Source organism: Aquarana catesbeiana, linkage group LG03, assembly GCF_042186555.1.
Source record: "Aquarana catesbeiana isolate 2022-GZ linkage group LG03, ASM4218655v1, whole genome shotgun sequence".
Classification (NCBI taxonomy): Eukaryota; Metazoa; Chordata; class Amphibia; order Anura; family Ranidae; genus Aquarana; species Aquarana catesbeiana.
The window spans coordinates 341555484-341568633 of NC_133326.1; positions in this window are offsets into that span (position 1 = coordinate 341555484).

The following is a 13150-nucleotide window of genomic DNA, read 5'->3' on the forward strand; positions in this document are numbered from 1 at the left end:
TGGGCCTTAGGCATTGGTGCTGGTGCCACAACACTGCAACCCCTCACAGATACTCTAGTTGGAACGCAGAAACGAGCCCTGCTGCAAAGTATTGCATCAAAAATTTTAATTACACGCCCCTGTTAAACAGGGGCTGAAAACTTGGGCCTTAGGCACTGGTGCTGGTGCCGCAACACTGCAACCCCTCACAGATGCTCTAGTTGGAACGCAGAAACGAGCCCTGCTGCAAAGCATTGCATCAAAAATTGTAATTACATGCCCCTGTTAAACAGGGGCTGAAAAATTGGGCCTTAGGCACTGGTGCTGGTGCCACAACACTGCAACCCCTCACAGATACTCCAGTTGGAATGCAGAAACGAGCCCTGCTGCAAAGTATTGCATAAAAAACTGTAATTACACTGAAAAATTGGGCCTTAGGCACTGGTGGTGGCGCCCAGAACCAAAATGTTCTTACAAGCTATCAGCGTGATCATTGAGGAAGAAGAGGATAATTACTCAGGATAGTCACTCAGCATCAGCATAGGCAGTCTTTGAAGGGATCTGAGATTTAAAAAAAAAAAAATTCGGTTACATCAGCATCAGGTGCTTGGTAGCTGGTGGTGATCCAAGACTGATTCATTTTTATGGAGGTCAGTCGATCGACCGAGTCGGTGGACAGATGCACCCTGTGATCGGTTACAAAGCCTCCAGCAGCACTGAATGTGCATTCCGAAAGAATGCTGGATGCAGGACAGGCCAGTAGCTCAATTGCATACTGTGCAAGCTCTGGCCAGTGATCCATCCTCAAGACCCAGTAACCCAGAGGATTTTCGGTGGGAAAGGTGTCCAAGTCAGATCTTGCCCCTAGGGATTCCTGTACCATGTAAAACAGACGCTGGCGATGGTTGCTGGAACCGATCATACCTTGGGGCTGCGGACCAAAAAAATTGTCTGAACGCATCGGTCAGACAGCCACCTTCTCCACCGCTCCTTCTTTGACTGACCGAAGCCTCAGCAACACGTTGTCCAGAAACAGGAGTTTGTAACCTCCCTGTCTCTGGGAATGCTTTGCATGGACCTTTCTGCAAGGCCTCCTGAAGATGTTTCATCCTCTGCTCCCTCTGCGACGGCAAGATAAGGTCCGCAACCTTACCCTTGTAACGTGGATCAAGGAGGGTTGCCAGCCAGTATTGGTCCTTCTCCTTGACCATGAATACGAGGATCCTTACGCAGGCTTTGCAGGATCAGGGAGGCCATGCAGCGTAGGTTTGCTGAGGAATTCGGTCCGAAGTCCTCTGGGTCACTAAGGACGACATGGTCCACAGCCACCTCCTCCCAGCCACGTACAAGTCCATGTGTTTCTTAGGACTGATCCCTTAAAGACTGCTGCTGATGCTGAGTACCAGGCTCCACCTCCATACTGACACAATCCTCCTCCTCCTCCTCATCCTCTTCCTGTGTGACTGGCGGGCACGCAGGAACACTGTCTGGATAAAGGGGGCCTTGAGAGCTAAGGAAATCCTCCTCTTCCTGCCTCTGTTCTGCCTCAAGTGCCCTGTCCATTATTCCACGCAGCGTGTGCTCCTACAGGTGGACAAGGGGGACAGTGTCACTGATGCATGCACTGTCACTGCTCACCATCCTCGTAGCCCCCCTAAATGGTGACAGGACAGTGCATGCATCCCTGATCATGGCCCACTGACGTGGGAAAAAAAAACAAGCTCCCCTGACCCTGTCCTGGTGCCATAGTCGCACAGGTACTCATTGATGGCCCTCTGCTGCGCGTACAGCTGCTGCAGCATGGCCAACGTTGAGCTCCACCTGGTGGGAATGTCACAGATTAGGCGGTTCTTGGGCAGGTTAAACTCCTTTTGGAGGTCTGCCAGCCGAGCACTGGCATTATATGACGGTCGGAAATGCACACAGACTTTCCTGGCCTGCCTAAGGACATCCTGTAAGCCCAGGTACCTGCCCAAGAACCGCTGCACCACCAAGTTAAGGACGTGAGCCAAACAGGGCACATGGGTCATTTGTCCCTGTCGGAGGGCGGAGAGGAGGTTGGTGCCATTGTCGCAAACCACCATTCCTGCCTTAAGTTGGCGTGGCGGCAACCACCTCTGAACCTGCCCCTGCAGAGCTGACAGAACCTCTGCCCCAGTGTGGCTCCTGTCCCCCAAGCACACCAGCTCAAGCACCGTATGGCATCTTTTGGCCTGCATACTTGCGTATCCCCTTGAACGGCTACGGAGCACCGCTGGTTCTGAGGACAAAGCACAGGAAGAGGCCATGGAGGAAGAAGAAGAGGAGGGGGTGGAGGAGAGAGGTGTGTCACAATCATTAGTAGTGGCATTTTGGAGGCGTGGTGGCGGAACAACCTCCAACACTACTGCACCTTGTCCTGCATCCTTCCCAGCTGCCAGCAGAGTCACCCAATGCGCGGTGAAACTTAGGTAACGTCCCTGTCCATGCCTGCTGGACCATGAGTCAGCGGTAATATGCACCTTACCGCTGACCGCCCTTTCCAGCGAGGCCAAGACATTGCCTTCCACATGCCGGTAGAGAGCCGGAATCGCTTTTCGTGAGAAAAAGTGGCATTTGGGTACCTGCCACTGAGGAACCGCACATTCCACAAACTCACGGAAGGGGACAGAGTCTACCAACTGAAAAGGCAGCATTTCAAGTGCTAGCAATTTTGCCAAGCTAGCATTCAACCGCTGAGCATGTGGATGGCTGGGAGCGAACTTCTTTCGGCGGTGCAGCAGCTGGGGCAGGGAAATTTTCCTGGTGCAATCTGACTTTGGTGTACCGAAAGCAAATTGCCCACAAGTACTTGGCTGTGACACACCTAATTCTACACCTTCATTCCTCTTAGTGCAAGTCTCAGAGAGGACTGAAGGTATAGTGGGGTTGGAGATCTCAGCTGATGAGGAGCAAGGAGAGGTCCTCTTTGTTCTTTGGTGTGAGTCTTTTAAATACGCTTGCCAATGAACTGCATGGCAGGTCAACATATGTCTTTTCAAGCATGTGGTGCCCAAGCGGGAGATGTTTTGGCCACGCGCGATACGCTTGAGACATATGTTGCAAATAGCAGCGGTGCGATCTGATGCACTTGTCTCAAAAAAGGCCCACACCAAAGAACTTTTTGAATAGCGCGCAGAGACTGCAGCGCCCTGCAAATGCGGAGCTTTGGGGTGTGATGCAGTCAGTGTGCTGCCCTTAGGCTGGCCCCTGGAGGGCATCCTGCCTCGTTGGTGATGTGCCGCCTCCTCCTCCTCTCTACTATCAGGCACCCACGTTGAGTCAGTGACCTCATCATCCCCTCCCTCCTCATCGCTGGAGCAAACCTGGCAGTATGCTGCAGCAGGGGGAGCATGACTGCCAGATTGCTGTCCTTCTTGGGCACCCCCTCTGTCCGTGCTCACGTTACTGCCTTCATCTAGCTCAGTGTCATCATCAGAGCCTTCCAAATGCTGGGCATCCTCCTGGAGCATGTACCCAACACTGTGGTCAAACAGTTCAAGGGACTCCTCAGGAGGACATGGTGTGGCTAGGGAAGGAGTCACTGATGACATTGAGCCGAGGGAAGAGGCCGCTGCTTTGCCAGACAAAGTACCCTGAGCATGGGTGAGAGAGGATGACGAGGATGAGGACGGCTTGGTCATCCACTCGACCAAGTCTCCCGCATGTTGCGGCTCAACACGGCCAGCTGCCGAAAAAAAGGCCAAGCGTGTCCCACGGCCACGTGCTGATGAGGATGCACCGTCTCCACGACCAGCACTGTTGCCTCTAGACACCGAGCCTGCTTGCCCTATTTTATTGGCTTGTGACTGTCTGCCTCTCCTTGTTGGCCTTCCAGACATACTAATGGCCTGTAGCTGCACTAAGCTGGGATATATATATGTACTGATACTGCAGCTAGCAAAATCAACTGCCTGCCTGTAGTATGAGAACACCACCAACCTTCTACAGGTAGCTTTAGCTGAACACTGTGCAGAGCTCACAAAAAACTAACTTGTAGCTTATTTAGCTGCCTGCGGTAGTGATAGGATCAGGAAAACACCACCAACCTTCGACAGGTAGCTTTAGGTGAACACTGTGCAGAGCTCGCCAAAAAATAACTTGTATCTTATTTAGCTGCCTGCGGTAGTGATAGGATCAGGAAAACACAACCAATCTTCTACAGGTAGCTTTAGGTGAACACTGTGCAGAGCTCGCACTACACTAACTTGTAGCTTATTTAGCTGCCTGCGGTAGTGATAGGATCAGGAAAACACCACCAACCTTCGACAGGTAGCTTTAGGTGAACACTGTGCAGAGCTCACCAAAAAATAACTTGTAGCTTATTTAGCTGCCTGCGGTAGTGATAGGATCAGGAAAACACCACCAACCTTCGACAGGTAGCTTTAGCTGAACACTGTGCAGAGCTCGCAAAAAAATAACTTGTAGATAGGGATGAGCTTCGAGTTCGAGTCGAACTCATGTTCGACCCGGTGACCCCGCCCCCCTCTGACGCACGGGACATGACGGGACTTCCCTGTGGCATTCCCCGTGACGTCACAGGGAAGTCCCGTCAAGTCACCGTGCGTCAGAGTGGGGCGGGGTCACCGGGTGGCCCCGCCCCCCCGTTATTTAAGAACTGTCAGACGAGGAGCGCCGTCACACAGCGGGAGCCTCCCTCCATGCCAGCATGGATTGCGGAGCGGCCCGGAGAAGAAAATGAAGAAGAGAAGAAGAGAAGAAAAGAAGAAGAGAAGAGCGGGAGCCTCCCCCCCATGCCATGGGTGCGGAGCGGCCCGAGGAGAAGAAGATAGAAGACGCCGCGGAGGAGATGCTGGACGAGAACGCCGGAGGAAGAACCAGAAGAGCCAGAAGAACCAGAAGAACCAGAAGATGAAGGAAGATAGAAGAAAGAAGAAGCATTTAAATAAAGGAATTGTCAAAAACTGTCTCTTGTCATTTTTAACATTTTTGACACTTTTTTCGTGAAATGGTAGGGGTACTTATGTACCCCCTTACCATTTCACACAGGGGGGGGTCACCTTGTTAAAGGGGACTTCCAGATTCCGATAAGCCCCCCGCCCGCAGACCCCCACAACCACCGGCCAGGGTTGTGGGGATGAGGCCCTTGTCCTCATCAACATGGGGACAAGGTGTTTTGGGGGGCTACCCCAAAGCACCCTCCCAATGTTGAGGGCATGTGGCCTGGTACGGTTCAGGAGGGAGGGGGGGCCGCACTCTCGTCCCCCCCTCTTTTCCTGCGGCCTGCCAGGTTGCGTGCTCGGATAAGGGTCTGGTATGGATTTTTGGGGGGACCCCACGCCTTTTTTTTTTTTGGTGCGGGGTTCCCCTTAAAATCCATACCAGACCTGAAGGGTCTGGTATGGAATTTAGGGGGAACCCCACGTCATTTTTTTTTTTTTTTTGGCCGGGGTTCCCCTTAATATCCATACCAGACCTGAAGGGCCTGGTATGGAATTTAGGAGGACTCCCACGTCATTTTTTTTTTTTTAATTTTGGTTCGGGGTTCCCCTTTGGGGAATTCCCATGCCATTTTTATCAATGAACTTCTATGTGTATTGTCGGCAATGCAATAGCCGCGGGTAGTTTTAAATGAGTTTTTTCCTTCAAAATGTCATTTTGCTGTCAGACTGTTCTAAACACAGGAAACATGCGCCCCTTTACAGGCATACTATAGACACCCCCCAGGTACGAAATTTAAAGGGATATTACACTTTTATTGATTGACTTTAAGCATTATTAAAATCACTGCTCCTGAAAAAACGGCCGTTTTTAAAACTTTTTTTTGCATTGATCCATGTCCCCTGGGGCAGGACCCAGGTCCCCAAACACTTTTTATGACAATAACTTGCATATAAGCCTTTAAAATTAGCACTTTTGTTTATTCATGTTCGTGTCCCATAGACTTTAACGGTGTTCGCCTGTTCGAACGAACTTTTTTCCTGTTCGCATGTTCTGGTGCGAACCGAACAGGGGGGTGTTCGGCTCATCCCTACTTGTAGATTTAGCTGAACACTGTGAGGAGGACGCACTACACTAACTTGTAGCTTTAGCTGAACACTGTGAGGAGGACGCACTACACTAACTTGTAGCTTTAGCTGAACACTGTGCAGAGGTCGCACTACACTAACTTGTAGTTTTAGCTGAACACTGTGAGCAGGACGCACTACACTAACTTGTAGCTTTAGCTGAACACTGTGCAGAGGTCTCACTACACTAACTTGTAGCTTTAGCTGAACACTGTGCAGAGGTCGCACTACACTAACTTGTAGTTTTAGCTGAACACTGTGAGCAGGACGCACTACACTAACTTGTAGCTTTAGCTGAACACTGTGCAGAGGTCTCACGACACTAACTTGTAGTTTTAGCTGAACACTGTGAGGAGGATGCACTACACTAACTTGTAGCTTTAGCTGAACACTGTGCAGAGGTCGCACTACACTAACTTGTAGTTTTAGCTGAACACTGTGAGGAGGACGCACTACCCTAACTTGTAGCTTTAGCTGAACACTGTGCAGGGGTCACACTAAAATAAATTGTAGCTTTAGCTGAACACTGTGCAGAGGTTGCACTACACTAACTTGTAGTTTTCGCTGAACACTGTGAGGAGGGCACACTACACCAACTCGTAGCTTTAGCTGAACACTGTGAGGAGGACGCACTACACTAACTTGTAGCTTTAGCTGAACACTGTGCAGAGGTCTCACTACACTAACTTGTAGTTTTAGCTGAACACTGTGAGGAGGATGCACTACACTAACTTGTAGTTTTAGCTGAACACTGTGCAGAGGTCGCACTACACTAACTTGTAGATTTAGCTGAACACTGTGAGGAGGACGCACTACCCTAACTTGTAGCTTTAGCTGAACACTGTGCAGAGGTCACACTAAACTAACTTGTAGCTTTAGCTGAACACTGTGAGGAGGACACACTACACCAACTTGTAGCTTTAGCTGAACACTGTGAGGAGGATGCACTACACTAACTTGTAGCTTTAGCTGAACACTGTGCAGAGGTCTCACTACACTAACTTGTAGTTTTAGCTGAACACTGTGCAGAGGTCGCACTACACTAACTTGTAGTTTTAGCTGAACACTGTGAGCAGGACGCACTACACTAACTTGTAGCTTTAGCTGAACACTGTGCAGAGGTCTCACTACACTAACTTGTAGCTTTAGCTGAACACTGTGCAGAGGTCTCACTACACTAATTTGTAGCTTTAGCTGAACACTGTGCAGAGGTCTCACTACACTAACTATGAAGTGTGGGGGAAACAAATGCTTTAAGCATATTTTCTTTCTGCTTTACTACTTAATTGAAGAACCTTGCCAAAGTTTTTTATTCAGATACTCATGAAACTACAAATATGTTGACAGTAAAAAACAATTCCTACAAACAAGTATAATCTCAGCTCAAATAAATTTTATTAGAAGCACTACAATATACTAGTCGAGCAAAGTCACAGTAAGAGACTATTTTGCTGTTTTATTACAAATGCTGTCATCTCTTACTTCTTGTAAAAGTCAGCCATCATCTGTTAATTTTAACCTTGTGGCCCAATAGTGGCAATTTGATTAGAAGCACTGATGCACTCCACACATTATTATAACCTCTACATAGGCTACAACTTTTTGTCTTGTCAGACCAGGTAAAGAGCACTAAATGGCACATACAGGGATATATCTTTATACTCTGCAAAAGTTTTTGTGTAGAAAAAGGAGAAAATGCAGGGCCACAGTGAGCTGACATTGCATAGCATGCATTTCATACCAGCAGAGAGTAAACACCTAGATCAAAATCAAACAAGTCTCTTATTTTTGCAGGTTCACTTATATACTTTTGAGTGCTTATTGTTAAAATGTTCTTTTTCTTTAATCAAATCAACCTGATAGTTGGATGTTGTTATATTAGATGCAGTGGCGGCTGGTGTTTTTTTTGGGGGGGGGGACGCAAACAACTACCCCCCCAGTCGGCAGGCACAGCCCCCTCCCCCCCACCCTGCGGTTGGTCATCCAGCCCTGCACTTACCCCATCTAGGTCGCGGGTGGATAGCACTTCTATGTTGCGGACAGACAGCACTTCTATGGGCGGTAGGTAGCGGCTTCCTTTTTGTCTCCTCCTCCTCTGCATCACGGTGGCTTCCGCCGTGCATCTCCTCTCTCCTCCTCCAATAGGATCGCTTGTCCTTTTAGCCAATTGGGGGATGGGTCTCAAGACCCGCTTCCTGATTGGGAGGAGAATCAGTGTGATAATAGCGAATATTAATTCCGAATTATCACACAAGTGGGTGTGCTCAGGGAACAGTGCTCTGCGCCCCGAGCCCACCCTTTTTTGAAGCCTATGAGAGCCTCAGGGTCTAATCACGTGCTTCAAAAAAAAAAAAAAGAGACCCTATTGGAATCCATGCGTCCAGCGCCCTGCATGTAGATTAGGGGTCCGGACCCCTAATCTATAGTCTTTAATAGGCTTTCAAAATAAGCAAACACAAATAGCTGCCTTCAGCAAAAATAAAAGCAAACAATCCATAGTCCTGATATAATTAAGACCTCCATTCCCACATTTGGGTTTAGGAATCCTGTCTGTTATGGGGTACAAGACAAGCCACACAACACACTTTCTCAGAGCTGTGGACTACTCCACTCAACTCCACTCCACTTCATAGACAGGTGTGGACTCCTTCCTGCGGCTTTTCAAGCATTCCTTGCAGGTGGGTTAAGGAGCACAGTCTCTATAATCAGGGTTTGGATGCTTTTTCCCATCCAAAGTCTCTCTCCGATTCTCTGAATTCCAGGTCCCAATGAGGACTTACCAGTCCAGAGAGTACTTTAATTGAATGAATGAATAAATGAAGGATTTGTAGAGCGCTGCAAATGCGAACTGAATCGCCTCAAGGCGCTAAAAATGCGTTCTCTGTTGCCAGCTCTTAGAAAAGGAAGGTCTTTAGTTTTTTCCTGAAGGCCTGATGGTTTTCTTCCATGCGGATGTGGGTCGCAAGAGCGTTCCATAGTCGAGGTCCTTGGACTGCGAATCTTCGTTCTCCCTTTGCTTTGTAGCGATATTTGGGCATGATGAGGAGGTTTTGGTTAGCTGATCGAAGGCTGCGATTGGGTGTATAGTGTTTTATTTTCTCCTGAAGATATAGCGGAGCGTTTCCTTGTATGCATTTGTGGGTGAGGCAGAGGGTCTTGAATTTGATCCGATTCTTTACGGTTAGCCAGTGTAGGCACTTTAGGGATGGTGAAATAGATTCCCAGGGTTTTTTTCCTGTTAACAGTCTTGCCGCCGTGTTTTGAATGAGTTGTAAGCGCGCAAGCTGATATTGGGGTAGTCCTAAGTATAGCGAATTCGCGTAGTTGAGTCGGGAATTGATGATTGTTCCCACAACTGCCGCTTTGTCTTCTTCTGGGATGAAAGGGATGAGTCTGCGTAGGAGGCGGAGGAGATGGTGGGAACCGCTCACCACTGATCCTATTTGTGCATCCATTGTCATTCCTGAGTCAAAGATGACTCCGAGACTCTTGGCTTTGAGGCTTGGAGCGATGGTCTGTCCTAGGATGGTGGGAGGTGTCCACGGGGTCTTAATTTTGGAATTTTTGTTGGCATGTAGGAGAAGAAGTTCTGTTTTTGCGCCGTTAAGTTTGAGGGAGCTGAAGGTCATCCAGTCATCAATTGAACTGAGGCATTCTTCTAATTGTTGATGATGGTTTTTTTGTCCGGTGATGCGAAAGTAGAGTTGGGTGTCGTCAGCGTATGAGTGGAAGCAGAGATCGGTTTTCCTGATGATATTGAGAAGTGGGCGGATGTATATGTTGAATAGTACTGGTGACAGGGGTGAGCCCTGAGGAACTCCGCAGGAGATTGCCCGGGTTTCCGAGGTGAATGTTCCTAGCTTCACTATCTGAGAGCGATTCTCTAGGAAGGATGCAAACCATTTTAGAGCCGGACCTGTGGCTCCTGCCACTTCTGAGAGGTGGACAAGTAAAGTATTGTGGTCCACTGTATAAAATGCTGCGCTGAGGTCCAACAGTACCAGGAGACTGGATTCTCCGTCATCTGCTGCTTCAAGGGCGTCGTCCCATATTTTGAGGAGTGCTGTTTCTGTGCCATGGCCCGGGAGGAAGCCTGATTGCAGAGGGTCCAGGAGTTGGTGTGTGTCCAGGTGGCGTTGTAGCTGCTGTACTACTGCTTTCTCCATAATCTTGGAGATGGTGTTGAGGCTTGTTATCGGTCTGCGGCAGTTAGGGTCATTAGGGTCAAGATTGGGTTTCTTCAGCAGAGGTTTGACGATGCCTTGCTTGAGAGAGGTTGGTACGGTCCCTTCTTTGAATGATTGATTTATGAGGTGTGTAAGAGTAGGGGCCAGGATGTCGGAACATTCTTTAAGGAGTTTTGTGGGAATTATGTAGTTTGGGGATGTGCTGTCGCGAAGGCTTCTGATGATGTTTATGGTTGTGTCAGTGGTGATAGGAGACAAAGAAAAATTCGGTGGTTGTGTGATGTTCGTGTTAATATCCTCTTTTTGCTTTGATTGAGTGAGGTTGGTTGTTCTTTTCTGATGAATTGATTTCCGGATGTTGTCGATTTTGTCGATGAAGTAATCTGATAATTCATTGCAGAATTCTTGAGTATTGTTTCCGGGTGGCTCTAAGCAAGTTGGGTTCATTGACTGAGTGACTAATTTGAAAAGTTCTCGTGGACGGTTTAGGGCAGTTGAGATGGTGTCCGAGAAATGTTCTTTTTTGGCTTTGAAGATTGCCTTGTGGTATTTCACAGTAAGTTCTTTGTAATCGGTACGGTTTTCCTTGGTGGGATTTCTTCTCCATGCTCTTTCAGCTCTTCTACGTTCTTGCTTGAGTAGGTGTGAGCGTGGCATTAATTCAGTCTTCTCCTCTCTGACCAGACTACTCCAGAACCCCTCACCCTGCATCTCCGCATGGGTAAAAAACCCTGAGTACTAAAATGTCTCTTGAACTCTCTGTTAAAGGAACCATAAGCAAACAGTGGTGAATTATATCTCCCATCCAGGACCCATACGTTGCATCCTGTATATATCCCCCTTCCCCCTCCCCGCACTTTGACTTACAGGTGTCAGAGGCACTGTGGGCTACCCTACAGTGTAACCTAGAGAGGGAATCCACCTTATGATGTTGCTTTACCGGCCTGTGTTCAACTGAAAACATCCATAGTCCAACACCAGATGAAGATCTACCTGTAAAGGAGAAAGTAGTGTAGTGAGTCCAAAGCACATTTAATGGCACTGCCATTCCACTACAGCTGTCAACTTTCTACAGAAAGATTATGGGGTATTCCTCCCCATTTATCTCTTGGGACAGAACGACTCCTAAGACCTTGCTGGAGTCATGTGCACCAGTCAATGTGCCCCTTAAAAAAATCTGGAGCAACCAGCCCTGGATACTGGCATAGCATGGTTTTAAACTCCAGGAAAGTGTTCTTAGTCTTGTCATTCCACTTGACCATGACTAACTTCTTACACTTTGCTAAGTCAGTCAGTGGTGCAGCAATAGTGGCAAAGTTGGGGACAAACTGACAGTAGTACCCAATGTTGCCAAAAAAATCTCAGATCTGTTTCTTGGTAATGGGGCAGGGCCAAGCCTGAATAGCCGCTACCTTATCTCGAGTTTTACCAGTCTAACTTTGCCTGTCTCTGTACGCCAGCTTACAATTGGTCTTGATTACCTCTAGTTTCATTATCTACACACTGGAGGTAATCATTTTTGAATCTGGTGTAGTAATGGCGGCACTTTGTAAAATTATTACTATTAAGAACTACCTGAGTCTGCTGCATGTGTCAGTTAAGTTACCAAAACGGGCAGCAAGGATTCCTGAATTCCTGAGTCAAAGGAACCAAAAAAGTGCTGTTAGGGCTTTACTGAAATCCCTCCATGTCTTTTATATCAAAAGAAACTTTATTTTGTAAGCAAAAAACACCTTCAATATGTTTCTGCTACCAGGCTATTTCATCAGGTACTGGTACGTCAAGACTCCTCTGCATACCCTTTGACAGTGTGGAGAGAAACGAAGATCCTCAGCAATGTTTTTTTTTTTGTTTTTTTTTTCAAAAAGCAGATGTTCCCATGCAATGTTTCTTCTGAAGTAAAATAGACTTAGCCCTAGTTCACACTGCTGCACTTTCTGATGCATGCATATAATCTTATATAACAGGATTTGAAGACTTTTTGCACTCCAGCTGTCTTCCTAAATTTCTGGATTTGGTTGTGTTATGCAAACCACTTGTTCTATACAGAAGGTGTTTATGCAGGCCATTCTGTGCAGGAGGCGAAATACAGTTGCTATTCCCAAGCATACACACACCCTTACAAATTTGCACGATGAGCTCATAAACAAAGTTTAATTTTCACTAATATTATGGAGATTATAGAGAATTATTGTAAAATTAAAGCACCTAGGAGGAACTACAGTGCATTGCAAATGTATTCACCCCCTTGGCTTTTTACCTATTTTGTTACATTACAGCCTTTAGTTCAATGTTTTTTTTAATCTGAATTGTATGTGATGGATCAGAACACAATAGTCTAAGTTGCTGAAGTAAAATTAGAAAAATATATACATAAAACTATTTTTCAGAAATAAAAAACTGATAATTTGCATGTGCGTATGTATTCACCCCCTTTGTTATGAAGCCCATAAAAAGCTCTGGTGCAACCAATTACCTTGAGAAGTCACATAATTAGTGAAATGATGTCCACCTGTGTTCAATCTAAGTGTCACATGATCTGTCATTACATATACACACCTTTTTGAAAGGCCCCAGAGGCTGCAACGTCTAAGCAAGACTCACCACTAACCAAACACTGCCATGAAGACCAAAGAACTCTCCAAACAAGTAAGGGACAATGTTGTTGAGAAGTACAAGTCAGGGTTAGGTTATAAAAAAATATCAAATCTTTAATGATCCCTAGGAGCACCATCAAATCTATCATAACCAAATGGAAAGAACATGGCACAGCAAACCTGCCAAGAGACAGCCGCACACCAAAACTCACAGACCGGGGAAGGAGGGCATTAATCAGAGTGGCAGCACGGAGACCTAAGGTAACCCTGCAGGAGCTGCAGAGTTCCACAGCAGAGACTGGAGTATCTGTACATAGGACAACAATAAGCCGTACGCTCC